At 40.5% G+C, this 13832-nt stretch overlaps 1 long non-coding RNA gene across 1 annotated transcript; it reads right to left on the bottom strand.

Moving 5' to 3' along the window:
• Positions 1 to 303: 303 nt before the first annotated feature.
• Positions 304 to 2127, bottom strand: LOC128026712 (uncharacterized). The gene is made up of 3 exons (XR_008186491.1): positions 2026 to 2127; positions 835 to 1010; positions 304 to 532 (listed from the first exon to the last, which is right to left on the bottom strand). It is a non-coding gene; the product is annotated as an uncharacterized LOC128026712 (long non-coding RNA).
• Positions 2128 to 13832: the final 11705 nt, after the last annotated feature.

The following is a 13832-nucleotide window of genomic DNA, read 5'->3' as shown; positions in this document are numbered from 1 at the left end:
ATGACAAACCGGTTTCCTAAATGTTAACACCAAGACAAGACTTCAAGGGATAACAAAAAATGGATTGAAAAAGGTATGTCTACATAGAGGGTTAATTCATGTACAGTTTACTGTTCAAATAAAAAAAAAATGTAAGGTTTGATGTGTGTGTTGTTTACAGGGTCAGTGGCACTCCGCAAAGTGGAGAAAATAACGTGCTCAAGGCCTTTGAGAAACTCAGTCACTACTTTTAAATGTCGACACTGGAGGCATTCCACAGCCTGATCATACGTTTTGCACCAAAAAAAATGTAGTTTTCTTTTATATAGCGATGTTGTTCAGGTAATATGGTTTACGGCTTCAAAATAACGTAAAGTTATATTTATTACAGTCTACTAATGATTTTACTTATTCCTCAATGATTGCAGGTTATATCTCTCAGACATGCACTACAATGAGAATGCACAGCGTCCACAGGCCACAACAACACAAGGAGAGGCTGTTTTCAGAATCGCTTTTCCCAAGTCAAAATAAGGGGAATGCACAGCCAAGCCTGTGGAAACAGACCCAACATTTAGTAAGTTAGAAAGTTTTATTTTAAATAATTAAGGCAACAAAACTGATTTTTAGACAAATGTAACAACACAAACATGCACAATATATATTTTTAGTCAGTACTTTCACAAACAGTTTTACATTTGTCTTTCAGACTATGTCGATGACCTGATGAGTCTTCTACTACACAAAGTCATTGTGGACCCAACACCATATGTAGAAGAACTACATCAGATCACCATTACACCTCCTCTGTCATCAGAGTTGGTAAAACCCTGCGAGGAAGATGTCATTGCTCACCATGTGTCTCGATTTAGTCAAGGGGTGGCCAGAATCCAACGTACTGTCCACCTGGATCAGGAAACTGCTGGCGTATCCGGCGAACCACACAAGACGGGTCGACGACCCTCACATGTCGTCCTAAGTAGCCCCAGCACCAGCTGACAAAGCTGCGATATGCCACATAATGGAAAGGACTATGACATTGAACCTAAAAGACAAAGTAACAAATGGTTAATTAACATCATGTGTACATATGTTTGAAAAAATACATTGTTTTAAACATTTTTTTATTATTATTCTTATATAACTAAAGTTATTATACATTGTTTAATTTTATTATATTTAATAAAAACATACGCTTCTTCGGTTCTTTGCCTCACTTGTCCGTAGTCAGCTTTGTAAATATTATTTATGTTTTGTAAGGTATATGGGTTTAAGCAGTGTGCTTGAAAGCCCGGGTGATGAATCATACATGTAGGAGGGTCTGCAATCTGCATCATTCATCGATAAACCTATACACTGATGTGAGGCATTAATAATTTAATGTGCAGTCACATAACATTCAACTTTTAATATATAAGTTATTGTAATGCATGGCAACAATTTATTTTATTCAACATGGCAGCTTTTAAGACTATATTCATGGTGAAAATAAAGCGTATTTATATAAAATTGTTTGGATGAAACAATTAAAAAAATAATACACAACCAAATATATTTAATTAGGAGGTGTTACAGGAGTTTGTATTTCTTTGCAGCAGATGTTTTCCACCTCAGTTGGCATTTTGTCACAATTACCACATGTACACCTCCAAAAGATATATTACTAATCAAAACTCGTGCTCACGTGTAACTAAGGGTGTATTCACACTAGCCAGTTTGAACCGTGCCCGAGTGCGTTTGACCACCAAAGCGTGGTTCGTTTGACTAGTGTGAGTGCTCCGAACCGTGCCCGGGCGCGGCTCGATTAGCCGGCCCTGGCCCGCTTGGAAGAGGTGGGCCAGAGCACGGTTCATTTGGACTCGGGCGCGGTTCGCGTGCAGTGTGAGCACTAACCGTGCTGGAGCACGGAAAAGGACGCGTTGCGTCACGGTTTTGCGATGCTCCAAAACCAACATGGCAGGGAAAGGGTCGCTTTGGTCTACGGCAGAGGTGCAAAACGCATAAAAACTAAAAACTGCAAAGTCCTTGCTGCACTTCAGCTGGTACCTTGCAAACATCCTCATACGAGCAGCACGATTACGTGAAAATTTTCGCGCCACTAAGGCGACACATCTGTTTAACAACAGGTTGTGAGAGGGCTGTGGACCAAACGACACAAAATTATCCACAAAGAAAACAGAGCAATAGACTCCATTGTGTTCAGAGAGTGCCGCTCTTCCTGTTTATCCCGAAACCGTCGCACCATAATGACGTAAGCGTGCTCAGGCACAAATGCTGAAACCCTATATGTGAGTGCAGGCCAGAGGGGGAGTGGGGAGGGGGGACAATCGTACTCGGGCCCGGTTCATGGCAACCGTGCCTAGTGTGAGTACACCCTTAGGTAGGAATAAACAATGTACTTACTTCAAAAATTCAACAACATTGTTAATTCAACAGACGGACATAACCATATACCACAAACTTTTAAAACAGTTTGTAACATTTAACATTATAATGTAACCAATTCAAGGTAACAGCCAAATGTAAAAGTATGACAACTACTAAATAAACAGCTTACCATTGTGAAACATCCTGCAAAAGTCGTGCTTGCACAGGTTCTACTCGATCCTCTTCATCTACATTTATTCCTTAGTGCCCTATATTGTTCCTAATCAATAGCATTATTATTTCTTATAGCCTTGGTCCACGCAATATTTTTTTCTCTGATGGAAGAAGAAACAGATGTATTAAACCATGGATAGTCTTTCCCATGAACTCTAAATCCTCTTATTAATCAGATCTAAAAATATATTTTTTAAGTAATTCCATACCAGATCAATATCTGCCATATCACATACATAAGAAATTTCACTGTCATGTAAAAATGCTTGCTCGCTAAAACTTTTATAATTTCTTCAAAAAAAAATAAACTTACTAAAGACTTATATTTTGGTAATTTACAATTTCTGACGCAGGCCACTGTACAATGATAACTAATATCATTACTAAAATTCCAACAGAAGAATACTTATGTGGAGAATATGTGTGTATAACATCAAGAAGTGTGGACTTGTGTCCATATCCATATGTTTTAAATTCAATCTAGTTGCGCAATTAACTTATTGCAACAAATTTAAAGGATCGCAAATATCCTTAAATGAATTTGAAGATTTGGTTAACCAATCCCAGTTCAAGTCTCCCAGCAAAACACAGTCATTGTCTGAAAACGTTAGTGTGACAACAGTGTTAAAGCTTCATGAGATGCAGATGGTGGAGAATAGCATCCCATTACTATAAAATTTAGGGTGCTTTCATACTAGCACTTTTGGTGCGCACCCGGGTTCGATTGACGTCAGAATTCTGTTCGTTTGGATGATGTGAACGCTCTCTTCCGTACTCGAATGCACACCCGCAAACCGTACCCAAGTCCGCTTAAAAACAGTGGTCTGAGGTACGCTTCATGTGAACTCTGGTACGGTTTGCTGCTTGTGTGAATGCAATCGTACCAATCGCAGAAGTAAACCGCTTTTAATGACAAATTATTTGATGAAAATGTGTGTTTGTGTGTGTGTTTCACTAACTTTCCTGATGAGCGTGACTGATGCGCTGCAAGCATATAGCTGTACATTTCATTTATGTTTGCCTTCAGCGTTCTTTAGAGCATTTTCAGTACATTCGTAAGACAGACGCAAGTGCCTTAATGTACCGAAGCTTTATCAACAAAACGAACAGTTCAAAAACATAATACATAAAAGTGCAGAGAGTAATTTTATGCATTTGCCGCCTTCTCCTGCGCTGTCATTACCAAGCAACAGGGTAAACAGCTGCTTGCTTGATGACGCAAAATACTATAATAAGAACACAGTCCAGCGGGGGCAGGGGGAGGGGGGAGCAACCGAACTCGGGTTCGGACCAGGCAAGTGACCCAAGTGTGAAAGCACCCTTAATTACAGACAGTTCAAAACATTTTGGCTTGCTGAAAGACTCTATCCAAGTGCAGTTGAGTGCCGTTTTGACATAGATCGCAACTCCCCCTCCTTTTTTAGCACAATCTGTCCTATAGACTTACACTCACCTAAAGAAACACCTGTTCAATTCCTCAATTCAATTATCTAATCAACCAATCACATGGCAGTTGCTTTAATGCATTTAGGGGTGTGGTCCTGGTCAAGACAATCTCCTGAACTCCAAACTGAATGTCAGAATGGGAAAGAAAGGTGATTTAAGCAGTTTTGAGCGTGGCATGGTTGTTGGTGCCAGACGGGCCGGTCAGAGTATTTCACAATCTGCTCAGTTACTGGGATTTTCACACACACCCATTTCTAGGGTTTACAAAGTATGGTGTGAAATGGGAAAAACCTCCAGTATGTGTCAGTCATGTGGGCGTAAATGCCTTGTTGATGCTAGAGGTCAGAGGAGAATGGGTCGACTGATTCAAGCTGATAGAAGAGCAACTTTGACTGAAATAACCACTCGTTACAACTGAGCTATGCAGCAAAGCATTTGTGAAGCCACAACACTCACAACCTTGAGGCAGATGGGCTACAACAGCAGAAGACCCCACCGGGCATCTCCACTCATCTCCACTACAAATAGGAAAAAGAGGCCAAAATTGGACAGTTGAAGACTGGAAAAATGTTGCCTGGTCTGATGAGTCTCGATTTCTGTTGAGATATTCAGATGGTAGAGTCAGAATTTGGCGTAAACAGAATGAGAACATGGATCCATCATGCCTTGTTACCACTGTGCAGGCTGGTGGTGGTGGTGTAATAGTTTTGGGGATGTTTTCTTGGCACACTTTAGGCCCCTTAGTGCCAATTGGGCATTGTTTAAATGCCACGACCTACCTGAGCATTGTTTCTGACCATGTCCATCCCTTAATGACCACCATGTACGCATCCTCTGATGGCTACTTCCAGCAGGATAATGCACCATGTCACAAAGCTCGAATCATTTCAGATTGGTTTCTTGAACATGACAATGAGTTCACTGTACTAAAATGGCCCCCACAGTCACCAGATCTCAACCCAATAGAGCATCTTTGGGATGTGGTGGAACGGGAGCTTCGTGCCCTGGATGTGCATCCCACAAATCTCCATCAACTGCAAGATGCTATCTTGCACCTTGTTGAATCAATGCCAAGTAGAATTAAGGCAGTTCTGAAGGCGAAAGGGGGTCAAACACAGTATTAGTATGGTGTTCCTAGTAATCCTTTAGGTGAGTGTATATCCATCAATGTGAATCATATTGTTTGTAACTGATGATTTCAGCTATGTTTCTGACAGGACCATAATGTCAAATATTGTCAAATTTGCCCAGATGCGAACTGCATCAATTTTATTAATTAAACTAAGTACATTTAGAATAGATGGATAAGACACAGTCCACTGGTGGTTTTTAAATCATCTGGGTTTTCAAGTTGTGCCAGTTCAGGGCCTGGATTGGGGTGAATGTTACCTGATATGAGAAGCAGATTAATCAACAAGGATTTCTTAACTTGAGCAGCTCTCCGTCTTTGCCTGCAAGCAGCTGGCGACACAAACCAACCAAACTGCCCTGCACTCATTGTCCCGCTACACCACTGCATGTGCTGCATCTGCCGTTCATCACACTGAAACAAACTCGCAGGACGTGTTGCTGTAATCCAGTGGTTGGATCCAAATGGAGCCACATCCAAGTGGAAAAAAAACACAGCAATAATCCACATAGTCCAGTTTATTGTCCAAAGAGCATACGTTAGCCAGTACGATGGTCGGGATAGCTGGCTTGTGTGGGTTAGCCCAGATACCTCCATGCAATACCCCTCGTCTGCTTCCTCTCACGCCGCTTGTAGCACCTCCGTTGGGGGCAAGATGCAGTAGTGGGGGTCTGTGATGGTGTAGGCCTCCGGAGCAGACCAAGATCCCACAGCTCTTCAGCGTGCGTAGAGTTTAACTCTGATTAACCCACACTGTATGTGTGCTGAAAGACAAGTAGATGCCATGAAGATGCACACACTGCGACTCACAAACCAAAAACACTGTTCTGTCGGGAGTGACTGAAGCACCGCCATCTGATCATCCTTCTAATATCATTTTTCATGTTTTACTATGAGCTGCTCTGCTTCACAATACAAAAATGGTGAGATAATCAAATGCTATTAAACTGCAGAACATCAGTAGTAAACTACAGTTAAGAATAATAGTGTACAGTATAATTATCTTAGGTTTCACACAGACACACACAAAAGAAAAGGAGTTCTACCAGAAAGACTCAGGAGATGCAGATGAAATGCAAAAAGTATTTATTTACGAAACCAATACAAAAAGAACAAAATTACTTTACTGTAGGCTCCATCTGTAGCTTAAATCAGACGTTGTAGATTCCAGCTCTTCCTGCCGGAGACTAAGGGTGTATTCACACTAGCCAGTTTGAACCGTGCCGGAGTGCGTTTGACCACCAAAGCACGGTTCGTTTGACTACTGTGAGTGCTCCGAACCGTGCCCGGGCGCGGCTCGATTAGCCGGCCCTGGCCCGCTTGGAAGAGGTGGGCCAGAGCACGGTTCAGTTGGACTCGGGCGCGGTTCGCGTGCAGTGTGAGCACTAACCGTGCTGGAGCATGGAAAAGGACGCGTTGCGTCACGGTTTTGCGACGCTCCAAAACCAACATGGCAGGGAAAGGGTCGCTTTGGTCTACGGCAGAGGTGCAAAACGCATAAAAACTAAAAACTGCAAAGTCCTTGCTGCACTTCAGCTGGTACCTTGCAAACATCCTCATACGAGCAGCACGATTACGTGAAAATTTTCCCGCCACTAAGGCGACACATCTGTTTAACAACAGGCTGTGAGAGGGCTGTGGACCAAACGACACAAAATTATCCACAAAGAAAACAGAGCGATGGACTCCATTGTGTTCAGAGAGTGCCGCTCTTCCTGTTTATCCCAAAACCGTCGCACCATAATGACGTAAGCGTGCTCAGGCACAAATGCTGAAACCCTATATGTGAGTGCAGGCCAGAGGGGGAGTGGGGAGGGGAGACAATCGTACTCGGGCCCGGTTCATGGCAACCGTGCCTAGTGTGAGTACACCCTAAGGCAGGGTGGAGCATACCCCGCATGGACAGGGCCGACCTGTTGGTGGTGAGGAGGATGGAGGGAAACGTCGCAGCAGTATCTGCAAACACAATGAAGTGTGAGTAGAGGGCTTTTATATTACTCGTGTTGAGTGCTGATTGGCTAGATCTAATTGTAATGACACGTGGCATAAATTTTTCTTAGTAGAACTTGCACGGATTCATTTATCTGAATTTATTTAAAAGTATAAAATTAGGGTATTTAACTCTCATAATGGTTAATGAACAGTATCTGAGTAAAATATAAGTGACTCTGTATCCCTGTTGAAAAACAGCATATGCTGGTTTGGCATGTTTTGAAGCATATTGCTGGTTTGAGATGACACTTCTTGTTTTTAAAAGTCATATGCGAGTAGGCATCAACTATCATGAATATCATTGGGATTTACACCTGAGAAGACAAAGGTCCGCATAATGAGCTGCATAAAGAGCTGCATAATGAGCCTTTCAGTCAGCTTGTGTCACTGAGAGGGAGGAGTTACAAGAAAGAATGTGAGGAGAAAATAAATCTATATAATTTTATGTTTGTAGTTTATTTAGAATATATTTAATTATCCCACAACATAATTTAATATTATTATTATTATTCATGTTGAAAAGAGCTGAGAATATTTTTGGGGGGATAAATTGAAAGAACAGCATTGTTTGTTACATTTGTTAGAGTTATCTCTATTTGTTACATTTATATTATTTACATCAAGCTTCTGAATTGTATAGTATTGTATATTGTTATTGAAACTTCATAATGTTTCACTTGATTATACATTTAGTCAGGAATTATAGTTTGGAAAAACTCTTTGGAAAAAGTCTAACTAGTAAAATGTTTACACGTTATGTGAAAACTAGTACAAGTATATAAATAAATATAAAGTGACTTTTTTATGTTTATGATCTCTGCTGAATAAAGTGCTTCATTCTTTTTTCTGAGGAAATCCAAATCTCAAATCCTCAACCACATCACATCTTTTTGGGGTGAATTATGTCTTATTCCTCTCATCGCGAAGCAAACAGTAAAATAAAAAACCTTGAAGATCTCGCTGTGTTGTCCTCTGTTGGCGTATTCAAGCCGCGTGCTTCAGTGAAACATTAGAATCTGAATAGAGCATCAAGTTTTCTACAGATATATCGCTCATGCAGGGCCGGATTGGGACTAATTTTCAGCCCTGGAGTTTCATGCCTGAGAACGGCCAACTTTAGTTCATGACTGACCAGTTCAGTGCAAAAACAGTAGCCTTAGTTTTGCTTCACAGTGAAGATTTATTAGAACAGTAAATAACAGGATAGTATCAGAATCCCTTTTCTTTAAGATTTAGTATTCATAAATATCCAAACATTGAAATAAAGAAGAAAATCTAATGAAAACAAATATACAAAACAAAATAAAAAATAAAGATTAAAATAAGATGTATTGCACTTTCTAATGACAGTATTCTCTTTTTTTCAAGGAAACAGCTGCTTTACAACTTCAAATATTTTTCACAAATATGAGAACACTAGTTAAGGAATTAAACAAATATTGCACTGTTTTTCACAGTATAACTTTTGATGATTGTTTCATCTCTTTTCCCACTGCATAAGTTTAGCTTCAAGGAAACATGGACAACCCTAAAACATGAATAAACGCCTGAGCAGAGCACTGGTCAGTGCTACTTTATCTATCACAGTGTCATTGTCCAAAGACATGAGAATTTCTTTCTCAGTGCACATGAGCATGAATGCCTCAAAGTTCTTCTGGGTTAAAGTGCTCCTGAGAGTGTCACTGTTGAGAAGCTTCTCTCACAGGTTACTTATGTGATGGACAGTGTTAATAGCAACTTGTAGGAATTGAGTCCAATCACATGGGAATCATCAGTTAGTAGATTGTACTGAAAAGACGCTGTTGAGACGTCACTTCCTGTTCGTTGTTGACGGCTGTACTGCGTTTGAGCTCCGTCACTATATTCTTTTCATTGACTATTTTTAACTTAAAAAATAAATTTTATACATCATCGTTTCCGTTTATATAACGTGTGAATATATCCTCTATTGTATTCTACAACAAACACAATCAGAGCGCCTCGCTATCACTAGTTTTATTTTGATCTCCTGGGTCCGCTATTAGCTTTTAGCCAGTTAGCATCAGCAAGCGTGGTTGCTGCCAACTGCGCTTACATTGCTAATACTCTATTCACACACATTACCACTGCTGTACTCACTGTTACTTGCTTTAATGGCAGATGAATGTCTCCACTCTGTGCTGCTCGAGCTCGAGGCCGTGGGGAAGCAGATTCGCGACCTGGAAGAGAGGCAGGCCCAGCTGAGAGAGCGGAGAGCCGCGCTGACGCTCACAAGTCCGGGGTAAGTATACAGTGTGCTGTTAACAGTCCCACCACGTCTACTCTGTGTGTTTCTCTGCACAGGCCCGGTGCACCCAGGACGCGATCTTCCCAGATGTCCTTCACTGCGACGCCGGGACACCACGGACCCTGGGTGCATCCACAGCGGAGGACGCGAGCCGGGTCCCGGGCGACGACTTCTCCCCCCTCCTGCCTTCGAGATCTCCATCCAGAACCGCTTCGCTCCCCTCCGCGAGACAGGACGCGACGCTGTGATCATCGGAGACTCCATCGTCCGACACGTAAGTGCTACGTTAGCCGAAGGTAAAGTGCACACTCATTGTTTGCCTGGTGCTCGTGTTCTCGATGTTTCTGCGCAGATACCCGCGATCCTGAAGGACGACGAGAGCCCCAGAGCGGTCGTGCTTCACGCCGGGGTTAACGACACCACGCTGCGGCAGACGGAGACGCTGAAGAGGGACTTCAGGAGCCTGATCGAGATGGTTCGCAGCTCGACGCCCGTGGCGACGATCGTCGTGTCAGGACCACTGCCCACGTATCGACGAGGACACGAAAGGTTCAGTAGACTTTTTGCTTTAAATTAATGGTTGTTGTCATGGTGTAAAGAACAGAAACTGCTATTTGTTAATAACTGGAATCTTTTCTGGGAGAGTCCTAGGCTGTTTCGCGCTGATGGATTACACCCCAGCAGAATCGGAGCGGAGCTTCTCTCTGACAACATCTCCAGGACACTTCGCTCCTTGTGACTTGTAACTATTATGATGAGTTTTGTTCCACCCGCTTAAATGATAAAAGTACTTGCACTGTAAAAACTATTAAGACTGTGTCTGTCCCCCGAATAGTGAGGTCAAAATATAAATATAATGTAGGATCTAAAAAAAATCTTATCGTAATTAAACCAGAAAAATGTAAAGTAAATGAACAAAAAAAAATTTTAAAGTTTGGGCTCATAAATATTAGATCACTCACACCAAAAGCAGATATTGTAAATGAAATGATCACAGATAATAGTTTTGATGTACTTTGCTTGACTGAAACCTGGCTAAAACCTAATGATTATTTTGGTCTAAATGAGTCTACTCCACCAAACTACTGTTATAAGCATGAGCCCCGTCAGACTGGTCATGGCGGAGGTGTTGCAACAATATATAATGATATTCTCAATGTTACCCAGAAAACAGGATACAGGTTTAACTCTTTTGACATACTTCTGCTAAATGTTACTCTGTCAGACATGCAAAAGAAATCTAATGTATCTCTTGCTCTGGCTACTGTGTATAATGCAAATGATACATTAGGACTTGCGTTTACTGACCTAATAAACTCCTTTGGATTCAAGCAAAATGTCACCAGGCCCACTCATCGTTTTAATCATACACTAGATTTAATTATATGGAATCGCATGGAATCGATCTTACTGCTATAGATATTGTACCTCAAAGTGATGATATTACAGACCATTTCCTTGTATCGTGCATGCTGCGTATAACTGATATTAACTATATGTCTCAGCGTTACCGTCTGGGCAGAACTATTGTTCCAGTCACCAAAGATAGATTCGCAAACAACCTGCCTGATCTATCTCAACTGCTCTTTGTACCCCAAAATACACATGAATTAGACAAAATTACTGACAACATGGGCACTATTTTCTCTAATACATTAGAAGCTGTTGCCCCGATCAAATTGAAAAAGGTTAGAGAAAAACGTATTGTACCATGGTATAACAGTAATACTCACTCTCTCAAGAAAGTAACTCGTAGTCTTGAACGCAAATGGAGAAAAACTAACTTGGAAGTTTTTAGAATTGCATGGAAAAACAGTATGTCCAGCTACAGACAGGCTCTAAAAACTGCTAGGGCAGAGCATATACACAAACTCATAGTAAATAACCAAAACAATCCAAGGTTTTTATTTAGCACAGTGGCTAAATTAACAAATTACCAGACGCCACCTGATTCAAATATTCCACCAACGTTAAATAGTAATGACTTTATGAATTTCTTCACTGATAAAATAGATAACATTAGAAATACAATAGCGAATGTAGATTCTACAGTGTCTAACACTTCAGTTTCATCCATCGCACCCAAAGAAAAACTGCAGTGCTTTACAACCATAGGACAGGAAGAGCTAAATAAACTTATCACTGTATCTAAACCAACAACATGTTTATTAGATCCTGTACCCACTAAATTACTGAAAGAGTTGTTACCTGTAGCCGAAGAACCGCTTCTCAATATCATTAACTCGTCGTTATCTTTAGGTCACGTTCCAAAACCATTTAAGCTGGCGGTTATCGAGCCTCTTATTAAGAAACCAAAACTAGATCCTAGTGTACTGGCAAATTATAGGCCTATTTCAAATCTTCCATTTATGTCTAAAATTTTAGAAAAAGTTGTGTCTGCTCAATTGATCACCTTCCTGCATAAAAATTATCTGTATGAAGAATTTCAGTCAGGTTTTAGGCCCCACCATAGCACAGAAACTGAACTTGTTAAAATGACAAATGACCTGCTCCTTGCGTCAGACCAAGGCTGCATCTCATTTCTAGTCTTGCTTGATCTTAGTGCTGCGTTCGACACCATAGATCATGACATACTCATAGATCGATTACAAAACTATACAGGTATTCAAGGGCAGGCTCTAAGATGGTTTAGATCCTACCTGTCCGATCGCTACCATTTTGTTTACTTAAATGCGGAGTCATCTCATTTATCATCAGTAAAATATGGAGTGCCACAAGGATCCGTCCTAGGTCCCCTTCTATTTTCAATATACATGTTGCCCCTTGGTAATATTATTAGAAAATACGGAATTAGCTTCCACTGTTATGCTGATGATACTCAGCTATATATCTTAACGAGACCAGATGAAACTTCCCAATTATCTAAGCTAACAGAGTGTGTTAAAAATGTAAAAGATTGGATGACAAATAATTTTCTCCTATTAAATTCGGATAAGACAGAGATACTAATTATTGGACCAAAAAACACTACACAGAATCTTGTAGATTACAATCTGCAACTAGACGGATGTACTGTTACTTCCTCTACAGTCAGAAATCTGGGTGTTATATTAGACAGCAATTTGTCTTTTGAAAATCATATTTCCAATGTTACAAAAACTGCATTCTTCCATCTTAGAAACATTGCCAAGCTACGAAACATGTTATCTGTTTCTGATGCAGAAAAGCTAATTCATGCATTCATGACCTCTAGACTGGACTATTGTAATGCACTTCTAGGTGGTTGTCCTGCTTCTTCAATAAACAAGCTACAGGTAGTCCAAAATGCAGCAGCTAGAGTCCTTACGAGGTCAAGAAAATATGATCATATTACCCCAATTTTACAGTCTCTGCACTGGCTACCTATTAAGTTACAAATTATCATTACTTAACTATAAGGCCCTAAATGGTTTAGCTCCTGCATACCTAACTAACCTTCTACCGCACTACAACCCATCACGCACCCTAAGATCACAAAACACTGGACTTTTGGTAGTTCCTAGGATAGCAAAGTCCACTAAAGGAGGTAGAGCTTCCTCACATTTGGCTCCCAAACTCTGGAATAGCCTTCCTGATAATGTTCGGGGTTCAGACACACTCTCTCTGTTTAAATCTAGATTAAAAACACATCTCTTTCACCAAGCATTCGAATAATATATCTTTTAAATTGTGAGTGTAGTTGCATCTGATCAAAGGTGCATTTTTATTCATTAGCTTGGGTTAAACTAATTTTACTTTGTTGGATCAGCAGCTATGCTAATGATGTCTCTATTTTGTTTCTATGTTTCGCCACGGGATTTACACAAGCTCCAGACTGGATCCAGAACACCTGAGAAGAGATGATGCTGACCCTCAGAGGACCTCAGATGATGCTAACCCTGAATCAACAAACAGAACTAACAATTATTGCTAAATGTGTGACTGCATCATATAATAACTTAATTAATAATATTGATAGTTCATCGTCTAGCTGACTATGTCTTGTATTATTATTATTATTTTTATTTTTTCTAAAATCCTGTAAAATGTGCACAAACTACTAGCTACTACTAAATATTGTAGAAACATAATTTTCTGTAAAGTTGCTTTTTAACGATTTGTTTTGTAAAAAGCGCTATACAAATAAACTTGAATTGAATTGAACTGAATACTGAGAGAGAATGAGATTAACACAAATGACAGTTTTTACAGGAGGAACAGGTTTCACTCTAGTTCGACATCCTGCTGTTCCATGGAAGGATCCTCATCACCTCCTTGTGGGATTTCACTAGTCCTAACAATATAACCCTCCATAGGGGACATCTTTAGTCTATCCCACTGAGAAGCAAGGCTGTACAGTTCACCAATGTGCCAACTGTAGCCCTGTCATCAAACTTAAGCAGACATTTGCTTATTTCTTCCAGAGGTGGGAAGTCCATT

The sequence above is a fragment of the Carassius gibelio genome, chromosome A13 (assembly GCF_023724105.1).
Source record: "Carassius gibelio isolate Cgi1373 ecotype wild population from Czech Republic chromosome A13, carGib1.2-hapl.c, whole genome shotgun sequence".
NCBI lineage: Eukaryota > Metazoa > Chordata > Actinopteri > Cypriniformes > Cyprinidae > Carassius > Carassius gibelio.
The sequence above is the reverse complement of the archived record's forward strand: the minus strand, read 5'-3'. Positions and strand labels throughout refer to the sequence as shown.